Source organism: Macrosteles quadrilineatus, unplaced genomic scaffold (genome assembly GCF_028750875.1).
Source record: "Macrosteles quadrilineatus isolate MER2022 unplaced genomic scaffold, UCM_ALF_1.0 Scaffold_9__3_contigs__length_116548681, whole genome shotgun sequence".
Classification (NCBI taxonomy): Eukaryota; Metazoa; Arthropoda; class Insecta; order Hemiptera; family Cicadellidae; genus Macrosteles; species Macrosteles quadrilineatus.
The window spans coordinates 16,896,047-16,911,433 of NW_026542602.1; the positions used below are offsets into that span (position 1 = coordinate 16,896,047).

The 15,387-nt window shown below is 35.0% G+C and overlaps 1 protein-coding gene across 5 annotated transcripts in view; it reads left to right on the top strand.

The window, feature by feature from the left end:
* LOC129002097 (histone deacetylase 4-like) overlaps positions 1-15,387 on the top strand; it is a 130,162-nt gene that overhangs the window by 64,877 nt on the left and 49,898 nt on the right. The gene's annotated exons all lie outside the window — the stretch shown is intronic.

The following is a 15,387-nucleotide window of genomic DNA, read 5'->3' on the forward strand; positions in this document are numbered from 1 at the left end:
GTGACCACAAATTGAAAAAGTTAAACTTTACTAAAGTGGATCTATATTTAAATTTACAACTTCATTTGTTTGATGAAATAACACCGACGCTATTCCTGGAATACGCTACATCGCAAAGTTTAAAAGCTAAATTGGTTTCCGTTTCCAGAACTAGTTTTAATTTAAATCGTGTTACCACCGCATATAGCACAAAATAGACCCAGGTATGGATTGTTTCTCTTGTTTAAATTTATACCCAGTAAATGGTGAGTGTATCGCTGTTCAAGTAATATTTAGCCCATGTTTATTATTCTTATACAGAAAATTCTATCGTAAAATAAAGTGATTTCTGACTACCTTCCATTGTTTTCCAGTTTGGCCAATTTCTTTGTTCGCTTTCCTAAGTACACGTTTTAAAAGCAATTCGGTTTTTACAGGCTATAGTTTGTGTTTTCTTTGTTATAATTGGAATTACGTAATTTCGATTTCAACTTGAATTATTTTAAATTGTACATTTTTACTCATGGAAGAAAATTAATAAATGCCCAGGTAATTAAAATGTATGTACTAATGTAATAAACAGCATAATGAATTCAAGTACGGGGTTTTCCCAAATTTAGCCCATTGAAACATGTAAACTATTTAGTCTTGCATGCGGTTTTTTTCTAAATAAATAAACTTATGTTTATATTTCTAATAACGATAAACGTATCAAACTGTATATGTGTGTGACAATAGAGGAAAGTCCTCCATGATATACACTAGATTTGAAATGGACAATTCATGTTAACCTTGTCCTATAATGTACATCGAATGTTAACCAATATGAAAGAAATTGCAAGTGCATGATATAATAATTAAAAAAATGGATCACAATTAATTTAACATATGAATGATTAGGGAATTTGACAATATACGTACACGTATCGTAATAGATAATCGTAGACGCGTTTTCAATGTTTTGTCTCGAATTCGAAGCAAGATAATGAAATACAATTGTGGGTTGTAATATTTTGGTTATGGCAAAAACACCATCCGTTCGAATTCATATACAGTATATGTCCGTTAGCACGATAACTCGAGCAAAATCCATCCGATTTCGATGAAATTTGGTACAAACGTGTAAACCTACGTTTATTCGAACGAGTTCGCGAACCAGCATGATCGTACCATGGGGACGGGGTTTTATGGGGTAAAAATTGGGTTTTCTCGTTTATGACCCTTACAACTTAAAATTTCCCAAATTTTCTCTAGACCATTTTGACTTAAACTTAAAAAAAAACAAATAATTTAGTACATTGAAGTGTTTCTGTATGATTATTGGTTACGGAGAAAATTTTAAAATAAAAATTCCCATGTTATTCTTAACTGTTGTAGTTTGCTTGTTTATGGATATATTTGGATCAAACCTGACAAATCTATTTATTTTATTTTAAGCTATTAACGTTTTACTAAAAACACACTTTATTACCCTCGCTGTAGGCAGCAAACCTAGGTACTCGTTAGACCTAATGTTATTTGAATAGATTTAATTGAAAATCAAATCAGGCAAATGGAAAATCGCTTAGTCTGCAGGTTTGCTGCGGCGGGGGTATTTTTCAATTATAACAACAACTATTTAGAACCATAGATAAAACACATACTTGTGGTGTTGGTTAGTCTATGTTAGAACCAAGCAGCAATAAAAAGCTGTGAGAACTTAACTTTTGGTCTATTTTGCGGTGGTAGAACATTATGCCTATGCTAGATGTGCTATACTATAGTATACCGTAAATTAAATGAACCAAATTTTCTTAAACCGTGACCTATCCCATTGCAAACGCAAAGTACGACTACAGTATAACTGCAATAAGCATTTTATACTCTAGTCCACCCAGTACGTAGGACGGGTACTCTGCTAGTTATTTATACATTGGAAGCTATTCTATATTTATGTTATGCTTTGTTTTTAGGTATTGAATGTATTATTATGTAGATCTTAAGTTTTTCATAGTATTTTTCATGCTGTAACTCTTTTTTTTCTTATTATTACTAGATCAAAATAACAATTAAACATGTTTCTGGCAAACAAAATATTGTTTTCCTGGGACTCTACTTTGTAGGTATTTTCTTGTTAATACAAAATTACGAATGATACTAGGATTCTTTTCTTTGGAATCTATCCATCATAATTTTACCTCTGCGTTGGCTGAAACAAGAAGATAATTAATTAACATTAATATCTATCATCTATTCTAAAATTTCTCTACTGAAAATATTGAAGGCAATTTACTTTTACTCCGCACGTTGGAATTCACATCAATATTAGATTAAATTCTATTTCTATATCTATGGTATTTTAGTTGGTAAAAGCTAAAAAAAAAACGTTAAATCAGATAGCTATTACTTTCAACACACGTTTATTTACAATTTGAACTCACAACAATAAGCATTTAAATCAACTTCTAACACCGCACTTTAGCTAGATCAAGCCATCAGTTAAAATTTATAACTTACCTTGGTTGGTGGAATCCATTGTGTGGGACTGTTGTTATCACTGTTTTAACTTTGCTCTTTGGGTACTAGATGCCTAGATGGAATTCAAAATGCATCACCCACACCCATCCTGGTTCCTTTTCAATTAAATTATTTTCATTCAATCCCCCTTTGCCCTTTGCTTGGACAAGATATCAATTAACGTATGTTTCCAGTTAATTAACTAACTTATCATGAAAACCTGGACTCCTTATTTAGATTTTTATTATATTTTTCTTCGCTCTTTGCTTAAAAATGTATATAAAGTAATTAATTATGCATCTTATATCCATTCAGTTTTTATTGCCGTGGTTACCATAGGCGGCCAATGGGGAACAGATAGGAGCCTAGAACCACAGACAATGGAAACATTAAAGTATTATATTGTCTGTGCTAGAACCCTCAGGTTTGTTCGGCATGTACAAATATTAGTTTTTTACGATTTTAAATATGCATTAATTTTCTTTTTCATTATCGGCCATTTGAAATAAAAGGGTAGTTTAACACAAAAACTGATATTTAGGCTTTTAGTTGTCCAGTACAGATTTTACTGTAATAACTCGTGGTTTGTTTAGACATGTCTAAATGTCAGGTTATCCGGGTTTTCTCGCATGTTGCCTGATCAAATACTGTACAGTCTTCGTCTTTGATTTCTGTATTTCCACTGCCTGAACAATTTAACATCCACCGCGGGTTCGTAGAACTACCTGATCGATTATACACTACATCGACGATCCTAAGCTCCAAGGGGAGGCCGCGAAGGCAGTTTCCAATATTTACGTTGGCCGCGGGTTCTATTTGGGGCCGCACACTTTAACAAGTGGTATCGGCCGAGTGCCTGACCTTGGTGCTATTTCTGGAATAAAACACCATTGGTCGAGGCGGTCCAGGGTTGCCAATCTCTCCCCGCGCGAAATCGATAATTCCCCGTGCATCCCAACCCCCACCCGCCTTTGCGCCCGCCCCTTCTGTATATTACTTGCACGTGGACAGCTTTTTACGAGTGCGCTGCGCTTTCATTTCACGGCATTATCGCGTTATCAATGCAATGTCCAGTTTTCTAATATGCTTTTTACTAATTTTCGTTGGTCTTGCAAGGGTTGTTTAGAGCTTTTGGGAAAGAGGAACAATTACGTTTAAATAATTCAGGGCCGAAAAGGGATGGGAAACGATTTGCCATGCAATCATAAGGGCTGTAATAAAGTTTTGGATACAATCTTTAATTTTAGACTGGTATTTATCCATCGTTGATTAATATTCCACTGTCAGTGTCTCTGTCTAGAAACCAACTGTATATAGACATCCAATACCGCATTGAACGCAACAATGCGATAAAAATAAAATAAAACTGTACGCAAAACGTACAGTTGTGTGATACCAGTCGTTTTTTGGATCTAATTATTAACTTTTGTAGTCTAATTATTGTGAAATGGATTCACACATGTTCATAGAATACCCCCCTGCAGCAAACGTGCAAACCTGAATACTAAGAAAATTTCTTGTTTTTATTCCGCCATATCAGAAAATGTCGGAATATTTCTGTATTTTTGGCTATAGTGGCTTTATTATTAGATATACAGGAAAAAGGTTTGCAAACAAAATGTAGTCCATTTAAATATACACATTTCTGGTTATTATTAACATTTTTCTCTAAACCCAGTGGTTTTTGAGTTATTTGCGATTAAGTTTAGTAAGTTTTTTTATTTATCTAAAATAGGTGAAACCCACCGAAATCGACGGTAATTTTCAAGGGTCACGATAATTCATCTCACTCAGTTTAAATAGTGATACGATACAGGGGTGCACACACCGGAGCGGTACGGCGGAGCGGTAGTGGTGCGATATTCGCGCGGTGGTACGATATATTGCGTGGTGCGATATTTGGTGGGTTAGTACAATAGAAGTACAGTACTGTAAATGCAAGCAGCCACACTGGAGCGGTGCGAACTTCAGCGGTAGGCCTATACCGCCCGTACCACAGCACCGCTGAGGCCCCGTTTATGCGCCAAGAGCGGGAGCGGTAGCGGTTGACCTCCCGCTGCGGTTTCTAATTCGCCCGCTGTGTAGTTAGAAATTGCAGAGGTTGCTTGGGATAGAGCGGTTTTAAACTACATTGAGTCAAGTTTATGCACGGCGGGAGCGGGAGCGGCTGAAGCCAGGGTTGCCAACTTGACCCACGCGCACGTGCACTTAGGACAAATAGTTGTGTTAATTATTTGGCAGAGTTTGAGGTGGCAAGACTGTGTCCCCCTTCCATTCTCCTTTAACCAACCGCTACCGCTATCGCTCTTCGTGCATAAACAGCCCCATTGACAGCGGGAGCGGGCCCGCTATCGCCCCGCTCCCGCTCTTGGTGCATAAACGCGGCCTGAGATACAGCATGTTCCATTTCACCGCCCAGAGGTGACAGCAGTGCCGGTGCGACGAGTCCGGCATTTGTGTTTCTTGTCTTTTCTAGGTTCATGCATCAATGTATACTATTCGCCATGCTCAAATCGCCTTCTGTTGATGTTCTGTACCCACTCCCTATTTTTGCGATCGTTGTCTTCAGCTGCAGCAAACTTAAGATTTTATAGTACCTATCATTCTGTTCAACAGAGCGGGATGAATTGTCGTAAACCTTGAAAGTAACCGTCGATTTCGATGGGTTTCGCCTATTTTTTGTAAATAAAAAACTATCTCTACTTAATCGCTCGCAAATAACGTAAAAAAACTTAAGTTATGGAGAAAATTGATAATCACTAAAATTGTATATTTTTAGATGGACCACATTTTGTAAATAAAGCTTTTTTATGTATGTATAATAATAAAGCAACTATAGCCAAAAAATACAGAAATATACAGCCATTTTCCAGTGTGGCACGGCTTCAATTTTAGGAGACTTTTAGCATTCTTTTAGTATGTTCAAAAGGGTACACCCAAAATTTGTACCAAATTTCTTGCTGTGCTATTTTTTAGGCCTATGGAATTTTTCGCTTATTTTTTACTGTACTAAAATGGTAGTCTCAAAAATCGCTCAGCAAGCGGTCGTGGCGCACACTACCGCGCACGCCTGCGGGGCATGCCACACCGAGCTCGCTACGCGGCGGGAGCGAACTTTTAAAAACGTTCACAATGTTATCAAATGGGCCAAGTCACAGAGCACTACCGCGCACGCTTGTAGCGATTTTCTGATACTACAGTACTGCGGTGGAAGTTTTATATAGCGCATGCGCAAATGTGCATCTCGAATGGCCAAGCAATTTTAATGTTTACAAGTAATACAGTTTAATATAGTTTAAAATACAACTAGAGGACCCATGCTGATCCGCAGCGTTGAAATAAATATAATATACGAGACATAATGAAATTAATGCTTTTTGATTGAGTAATAGAGTATCTTGAGATTAACTGATTCAAACGATCAATATCTCAAATTAAAGCATATCATTTATAGATTATTTTGAGTCTAAAACATATATAAAAAACTGAACAATTACTGGAGCTATTGCTTTTTAATTATAGAAATACCTTATGAAAAATAATTGTAATGTTTGTTGTTTACCTTGCGTTTGCTTGAAACTCGTCCGATTTGAAAAAAAAAACTAATAGCTTAAATGAAAGCCGGTATTTCATTGAAGGATCTTAGACCAAAATATACAGGATTATATAATTATATAACTGGTGTAATACATCTCAAATATATACTGTATAACTGGGGAAATACATCTTAAATTGAAGTAAGAATTCCAAAAAGAATCAAATTAGGTTTTTTTGGTAGAGAAATACAGTAGGTAAATATATTCCGATGCTTGATGGCAAATCTTTGAGTGCATACCTTCAATTTGAGACATCAATCATGAAAATCGGTCGGGTAGAAGATCCAAACGAACTCGGAAAAGAAAAACCAAGTTTTTTTTAAATGTACAGTATAAGATTTAACATTGTTTCTTTTGTTTGTCAATGTATGTTTTGCATTTTCGCTTCACTACTATGTAATCAATGGTTTTCGTGATAGTATGTGTATCACCAATCACCAGAAAAAAATCACGATTGTTTATCGAGAAAAAAAATGTTAACGGTGTAAATTTAATGTTTCCTACCATTTTCTTATTGTTGACGTAAACAAGCAAACATGTTATCGACTTTTTCTATTTGCAACAACTAAAACTGTGCAATCAGTGTAAATTTGTAAAAAATTCCATTACAGTAGTTTTTTTATATGTTCGTAACTGGATTTAAAAATATTCCAGTGTATCTTTTTATTTAAAAAATAAAAAATTGTTTTTGTAGTGTAGCAAAAAATAACGTTCAAAACACAAGTGAAAGTGGATAATTTATTCTCAACCATATTTAAAATGCTTGCACTTCGAACATGGAAAACTTAGACAAATTCATGCTGAATCAATATGACCACAATTATTATGATACAAGATTTAAAAATTCTCTCAAACCTGCTCAACATAGGCCAACCTTTTTTTTATTTGTCGCCACAGGACCACAAAACTGCCGCTAAACATAAAATACTCAACTAAATTCAAAACCTATTTATAAGTTGGCTATTGGAGAAAGTGTTTTGTTTTGGAATATTCAGCAAAACTTGTTACAGTATTTAGAAAACTACTTAAGTTATTTTTGTATCCCTATTACAACTAATTATTTCTATTGAAATTTGATATAATTTTATATTAAAATGTTATATTATAATTTTGTTAATTCTATTTCCAAACAATTGTTCTTCAATTTAAGATAAATAAAATTAAGTAGGCCTATTCCTTTATTACTATTAACATCCAATTTAATTTATGTAATGTGATGTTATAAGTAATAAAAAATAGATATTCCTTGCCATACTACAAGATTATAATAATAATAATAAGGATGGTTATTTTTACTGGATAATGTGTAGTAAATACTAAATAATGCTGACATAATTACTTATTGTCGGCGAGGTTGTATGACTGGGATAAATGCACGTTATCCCCAACCGCCATGCCATACTATACATCATGCTGTTTATATCCCGCTGCACTAACAGCTCAATTAACTCTTGTTTATTGCATGGAAGGCAATTATTTACTGAATTAGGTTCAAACCGTGTTCTACAAAAGGCTTGAATGTTTTATTAGAACACCCTCTTGCTATTTACTTCTCGTACGCTTATTAGGGCGTTCTTCAGTCCGATTTTGTATTAGAACGTTTAGTTAATATGGTACAGTTATTTTAACAAATAATTATACTGTATTCGACTTTTGATAGTAATGCTTAATAGACAGCAGATTTTATATCAGAAGTATAATTCTAGTTTCAACTTAGATACAATTCTTGGTTTCATTTTGTTGCAGGGATGATGATGTATTGGGGCATAATATCTTAACACATTCAATTATAAGAAAAGTTTCCAACAGAAATTATGTTTTAAAATTTAGTTAATAAGTCAGTAAACTAGTTTCTGGTCACAGTCACCACTTGCATTAACTTAACCGTGCCACTTAGTATCCTAATCAATTGGTATCAATCAACTGTGTGGCAGAGTGAAATAAAATAATTTAAAACCAATCACCCTAATCGACGTCAAACCATTATGCAAATAATGCCCCTAGCCTACTAGTAGTGGATGCCTTAGCCGTGATTTCAATTTTTAAGTTTGTGTTGGGCCCTGCAATGTTATCAGAATAAATAATCTCATCACTATCATTTACATAAACAACTGTGTACTAATCGATTGGTATGTGTCCTAACCAATCAACTGTATGGCAGGGTAAAAAATAAATCTAAAAGAATGTAAAAAAAAACAAACAAAGCATTGTAGTTATTGTTTCCTTGAAGACTAAAACTCTCACTAAATTTAAACTTTAAAGGCCTGGGAAGAAGCCGTGAAAAACTGCATTAGCCTAGCCCAACGATATGATGAGACCAAATGTGATCGTTGATTATGCCATTGACTATATAACCACAACGTTGTGGTTATATAGTCAATGATTATGCCCATGAAAATTCTTCATACAGAGTGCGTATACAGCTTGGTTTAGTTCGGATTAACGTGTGATCACAGTCAACCCACTTGCATTATATTATTAATATTAATAATCTGTACTTTTAATTGTAGGCATATGGTCAGTTATTTTGCTTCTAGTTATTACGGTTATTGCTAGTGATAAAGTGTGTGCAGTAAAATGTTAGTAGTGTTAGTATTTGCTAGTTAATGTTGTATGTAAGTGCCCCGGACATTTTCAATTGCTCGTATGTTAAGCCAATTTTGCGTTTGGTAATTTAGCAAACATAGGTACGGTATTCGGTTTAAGTTATTGCTTTTGCAAGCAGTAGTAAAACATTTAATAGTGTTTTGAAATTTTCGCAGGCCGAATTTTTGGCATACCCTCAAACCCAAGGCGGTTTCACCATAACACTCTGGTTTTCATGAACTGCAGTGGGCGCATGCGCGTTAGGGCTGCATTCTTGGCAATGACTTAGCATTTCCCACTCGGATTTATGTTGATCCTAGCAGTGGTTCTACTTGGAGTGTACAGCCTTGGTATGGACTTGGCAATTTGTGGAATGAAACTAAACAATATTATGACATTGTGAAGTAATCTTAAAGATACTGAGTTACCGATAAGTTTGACTGTTGGTCAGACAAAAGTTTGCTTTCAAGAACGACTTATTTTAGAAGTTAATTATTTCTTTTTATTAGTGAATTGAGTGAATCACATATGTAGCTAATTTATAAAATTCTATGAATCGGGAAATAAAAAAAAAACTTGAGTTAACATTTAGTTTTTGGATGGTATTTTAAAACATTACTTAAATATATAAGCTGGTCTGTTGTAGTATATTACCGTTGACTGTTTACAGTCAACGATATTACCTTACTAGCCCGGTAAGTGGTACCCCGACCGACCGACGCCTCGCGCGGAATTTTTGTGCGAGTACGGTAAAGCTTAATTGTGTTGTTAGCAACACGACTAATGTTGCTATTTTAGTTAATTCACTTGAAAGCTCTTACATTTTTCAATATGTCTTGTATTTTTAAAATTAGTAAACTTTGGGTAAATTTGAGGCTATTTTCGGAAAGCACGTCCTTTCATTAATCTGGGATAAAAATTGTGTTGTGCGGTTGCAATAACTGTAAAGACCTTGAATTTTAGACATTTTTGTACACTCTGTACATGAGCATTGACATAAGTTTAAATGTTTGTTTAAAAATTATCAGTGAACAAATGCCGTTAAAATAATATCACTTAACTTAACTTTACATTTAAATATTTTCCAGAAATTACCTACACCCCCTAAAACTACCCTTTCGGTGCGTTTGGGATGTTTCAAAGTAATTTTTAAAAAATTCTACGGGTAAAAATAGGGGGATTTACGTTGTTACGAAAGATATACCTCGATTAGTTTCGCGGTGGTCTGCCTCAACCTGTATAATTTCTTGAGCCGCACAAACAATGTGATTGTTGTTATGGCTCAACATGTGCTACATTAAGTCGTCCTTCCGGTTTTGTTAAAATGTCGGTGTATACAGTAATTGAGAACAGCACTCTAGACGGTGGCTCGACTTGCTACGTTGATTCTAAAACTGGCTACAATCATTGACTTTGAATATTGCAAGTAGACTCCACGTCTTGTTGTGAAATCTGATTCTTGTTTAATGTGTTTAATGTTCGAGAGTTCGTGTCAACTAAGCGTTCTATAGATAATTTAATGGTGAATTTAATTATATTTTCTTTACCCCTTGGTTATAACGTAGATTAAAGAAGGCACACATAGACACATAGATTAAATTAGTGTAACCACAGACAATTATTATAGTGGTATAACATAGATTAAGGAATGTCTACTCCTTTGATATATGGTCATAATAACATGGGGATGTTTTCCAAATTGTTGGTATAACATATCTGTTGTATTCAGTTGAGTGGTATTTAAACGTCTGTAAATCTGCGTTGTTATTGTGACGGGTGACTTTCTAGTGTTAAAATTAACTTGCTGGCGTCACGAGCTGATAACGATGTAAATAAATAGACAGTTCAAACTGTGCTTGGCGGCCCAGACAACAGTTCAAACAACTTGTAGCTCCGATGAGTATCAAAATTTGAACAATTAAATTCATGAGAGCATGAATCATCATCCACCCTTATCACGGGTACAGTATTTAGTCAAGTCCAAGTTGATCCATTCGTGCAAAATTTAGAACATATGATTTTTCAACCCCGTACTAAATTAAATATTTAGTTCGATAGTTTAAATTCACATGATATGAGTAGAACGTAGAACCCGTTGTCTAAACAAGCTGTGACGTTAAAAAATCCTCCTTTAAGTTTAGGGTACTGTAATATTATAAAAAACTAGAAATGTCTTATAACAATTAAAACATATATTTACGCTTATACTGTTACTCACAAGACGGTAAATATACAACAAAAATATGGTAAGTGGTGATCGATTTCGATCGTTGACCGCAGCCTTTAGATCCATGCTGTACCGAGCCTATAAGATCCCACTTAGCCAAGCCAATAGGAAGAAAGAACTGGAGGTGTCCGGAAAGATGGGGACAAGGAAACTTAGGGACACGGTAACTTGGGGACAAATAGGGTTGTGAGCCGAGGGAGAGGCAAACGGAGGCTGACTAAGCTCTGAGAACGACTCTTTAAATCGACTCGTTCTCTTGTAAGCTGTACCTACGTCTAGTTGTACTGGTTTGTATGATATTGGACACGTTTTCTTCAATTCTTTATTGCAGACGTCACATGAAATACAAATAATGTTACGAGATAATATTTCGCCGATCTGTTTAGAAATGTTCTTCCTACAAACTTTCACTTGTATCGTTAAGTTATAAGTTATGTACAACAAGATTGATGAAGATGATTGAAATGTCAAAAAATGGCCCTGATCTGTAGTTTTGCAAAGGGTTTTTCATTTTTTGAAATCTTTATTAGTTTGGACAGGATCTTCAATCAAAGTTGGGTTTTCTCCCACTAAATTAACATGGGGGAATCTTAATATTTAATTGGCGCAGCACTATTAATTGTTTATCTTTTATAGATATAGATTTAGTATTTTCTAACAACTATAAATTTTGTCGCTTAGCTTATTTAACAATAACTTTTAAATGGTGAGTAAATAGACCAAAATGTAGGGTGAAATGAAAATGAAATGAAATATTATTTACTTATACAGGCAAAAGTTAGGGCCACATGGCCCTTTCTTACACTTAACCTGTCATAAATATAACACATATATTTTAACAATTACATTAATATACAACAAAAACAAAATCTAAATCATGGATACAGAAACATTAACAAAAGAAAATAACTTACATTTACAACTTACATTTAGGGTGATATTCTGAAAGAGAATATCATTTCCTACAAATTAACTAGGATTGCTTTCATAGCAGTGAAAGCCAGTTGAGCATGATCACGTTTCATGGATTTAATAAAACAATAAATAAAATAAATGTTTACAGATATAATACAAAATACAATTATTTCATTAATTTAACTTATCAGTTTCACTCAGAACAATCAACATCTATAACAAGTTTCATAATTGAAGATGTGTACATTACATACATATCCTTTGTATCGGTATTTTTCCTGTGTTTGCTTGCTAGTCTTCTGGTGAACCCACAGTTCTGGATGAACCCGACCTTTAACCTAAACCTAAAAAAGCAGTTTTTTTGTTTATTTTTGTTATTTTTAATTTTCACCACAAATATTTAATAAAATCACAATTTTATGATTATTTGCAATCTCCACGAATTGGGCTTTCCAATGACCAATTAATTAACAAAATCGGTCCGGTAGAAATCTAGGTTTAGTTGTACAAAGTTTAACAAAAATATCTCTAACTCAGTATTATCTCACTACTGTAAATTCGGAGGTTGCTTAGCGTTTTTTGCAAATAACTTTTAAATGTTGAGGAAATCGACCAAAGTGGAAGGTGATATTCTGAAAGAGAATACAATTTCCTACAAATAACTAAGATTGCATTCATAGCAGTGAAAGCCAGTTGAGCATGATCTCGTTTTATGGTTTTTAATAAATCAAAAAATAAAATAAATGTTTATAGATATAATACAAAATACAACTATTTCATCAATTTAACTTATCAGTTTCACTCAGAACTATTTAGTTGTTTCTATTAGTTGATTCAGTCGTTCAAATAAGTTTTAAAACTGAATTATATATAAGAAGATAATTAATTCTTAATACTTAGCCTATTAGAAAGGTGCCGTTCCGTTTGTTCTGCCTGGATTTGCGCAAACTAGAAATGCCTACAACGTGTAATGTTCCGTGACCGTGAGCAATCACTTTTGGTCACATCGCGTTGTGGGAATTTTGTTGAATTTGTTCAACCACCGAAGATCGTTTAGACTTGGGCATTTCAGAAAATCAGTTGAGCTAATAGATCAGTTGTCCAAGAACGTGTCTGTTGCGTCCGACGCTGTGTAAAAGCTGGCGATGGACGCTCAGTGACTGCTGCATTGATTCCAATGGGCTCGTTGTCCAAGAAGCGACTACCATTTCGCTTCGGCTATGTCCGAATAAAATGCTCAATCCGCGACGTGAACAATTTGCACTTTCCACATCACGGAGTGGGTAAAAGTTTCGTACATTGTCCGAATTTGGAGATCGAGTGTAACATATATATGGATTTGAGCGGATTGTGTTTTAGGCTCTGGGGGAATCAAAACTACAGTAAAAAGTAAATCGGTCCCGGGTCCAGGTCTCACCATGAGACCTATGGTAAGAGCTTATTCCCTATAAGAAATTCGCTAAAAACTGCACCAGTATTTTATAATTTGTTTATTTTCATGAGGCCTTTCGCCAGCAATGCTGGTATCATCAGACATATCACAAAAACTGAAGTTTATGTTTACAATAATGAATTTAAAAAATCAAACATACGGGTAATTAAAATAAATATGAAAATATAAATATTGTGAATAAAATGGTCTGACATTTGTTGGTGCAATCTAAAATAAATCTAAACAATCTCTAGAAAGTTGCTTATCTGCAACCTTAAGGAATAGTGTCAAATGATGCGTTTTCCTTACCGTAGGCCTAGCGCACACGGTCGATTTTTCGATCGGCCGATTAAAAAATCGCCAAAAAATAAATCGCCCTTGATTTATGTCTAGGCGCACACGTGGCGATTTTTTAGTTGAGAAATTGATTTTTTTGAGTGCGTTTAAGCTACCCTAAAATGGACTTTGTTGAATTAACCTGTGTCTGTGCTCTTCTAATTAGACCAAAGAAAAAAAGAAGACAACTTAAATATTGGGTTCATCCGATAGTAAGTCAGAGACTTTAAAATCGACAGTTTTATAAACTATACACTTTACGTGATGACAGTAAAAAGTTCTTTAATTACTATAGAATGTCTGTTGAAAGTTTCAGTTTTTATTATAACAGCTGTGGCCTTTTTAGCAAAGAAAACAACACAACTCACACTACTCCTGTGGAGAACAACAAGCGACTGGCCGATTTTTTAGTCGACCGTGTGCGCGGACTGATAACAATCTGTACGTTACAGATTTTCGGGCGACAATCGCCTCGCCTACGAATCTGTGGCAAAACCCAGATTTTAAAATCGGCGCAATTCTCGATCGCCTGTGTGCGCGCTTCCATTCAAATACATGATGCACAGATCGGCCGATGAAATAGTCGCCTCAAAATAATCGCTCGTGTGCGCCTAGCCTAAGTTATCTCATGTCAATTTTTGAAAGGAACCAATGTGGTCCAAATGTGGTTTTATTGATTGTCATTGCAGTTGTGATAACAAAAGGAATTAGAAAAGCCGTTTATCTCATTCCTAGGAGAGCAGAGAGGTATATTTAATCGCAGTTATGCACAACATTGTGAGGGCGAAGGATGACAATTTATTTGTTTTTGTTAAAACGATTCAATTTGACTCGAAACACATAATGAAATAGATTGCAAATAAAAAAAAAAAAAAAAAAAACTATCGACCTATACTCGATGCTTTTGTTAGAGGAGGATGTTTTCTATTTAAATTAGTGTGTATAAGTTATAGCTTATTTAGGTAACTTACTTGTATAGAAGAATAGGTTCTCTGCAAATCAGGAACATAATGGGTATCGGAACGCTTATGCAAGATTATGAAATCTCTCTTGTTGCCATCGGAAAATGAATGACTGGGATACCTAAGGTAAAAATAAAAGTGTGTGCAGGGGAGGACCTACCGGATGTCAGCTAAAGTTGCGGCTGCCCTTGACCGCTCCGAGAGGCTATTTATAGCGGAGAATGAAACTGTGACATCAGCTGTGGAAATGGCAACAACATAACATAGCTCCGCGCCCACCTGGGCACCTGGAGACTGGGGGAGGGGGACAAGCTGTAGGATATAGGGAAATTATAGGACACTGATAAGGGATGGAGTGAGGAATTGAGCTCACTTCGTTATTTCAGGGATGCTGAATATTGTGAAGGAATAGGTTGAAAGGTATAGTGATAGGGAAATGAATGATGGAGTGATTTTGTGATACGTCGAGGGATAGAGGGATTGATTTTGTGATAGTGCGAGGGGTAGGGGTATTGATTTGTTAAGAGGTGAGGAATAGAGGAATTCATTTTGTGATAAGAAGAGGGATAGATGGATTGGTTTTGTGATAAGGTGAGGGATAGAGGTATTGATGTGTCATGAGGCAAGGAAAAGAGGAATTAATTTTGTGATAAGACAAGGGATAGATGGATTGATTTTGTGATAATGTGAGGGATAGATGGATTGATTTTGTGATAAGGTGAGGGATAGATGGATTGATTTGTTATGAGGCAAGGAATAGATGGATTTATTTTGTGATAAGGTGAGGGATAGAGGTATTGATATGTTATGAGGCAAGGAATGGAGGAATTGATTTTGTGATAAGACAAGGGATAGATG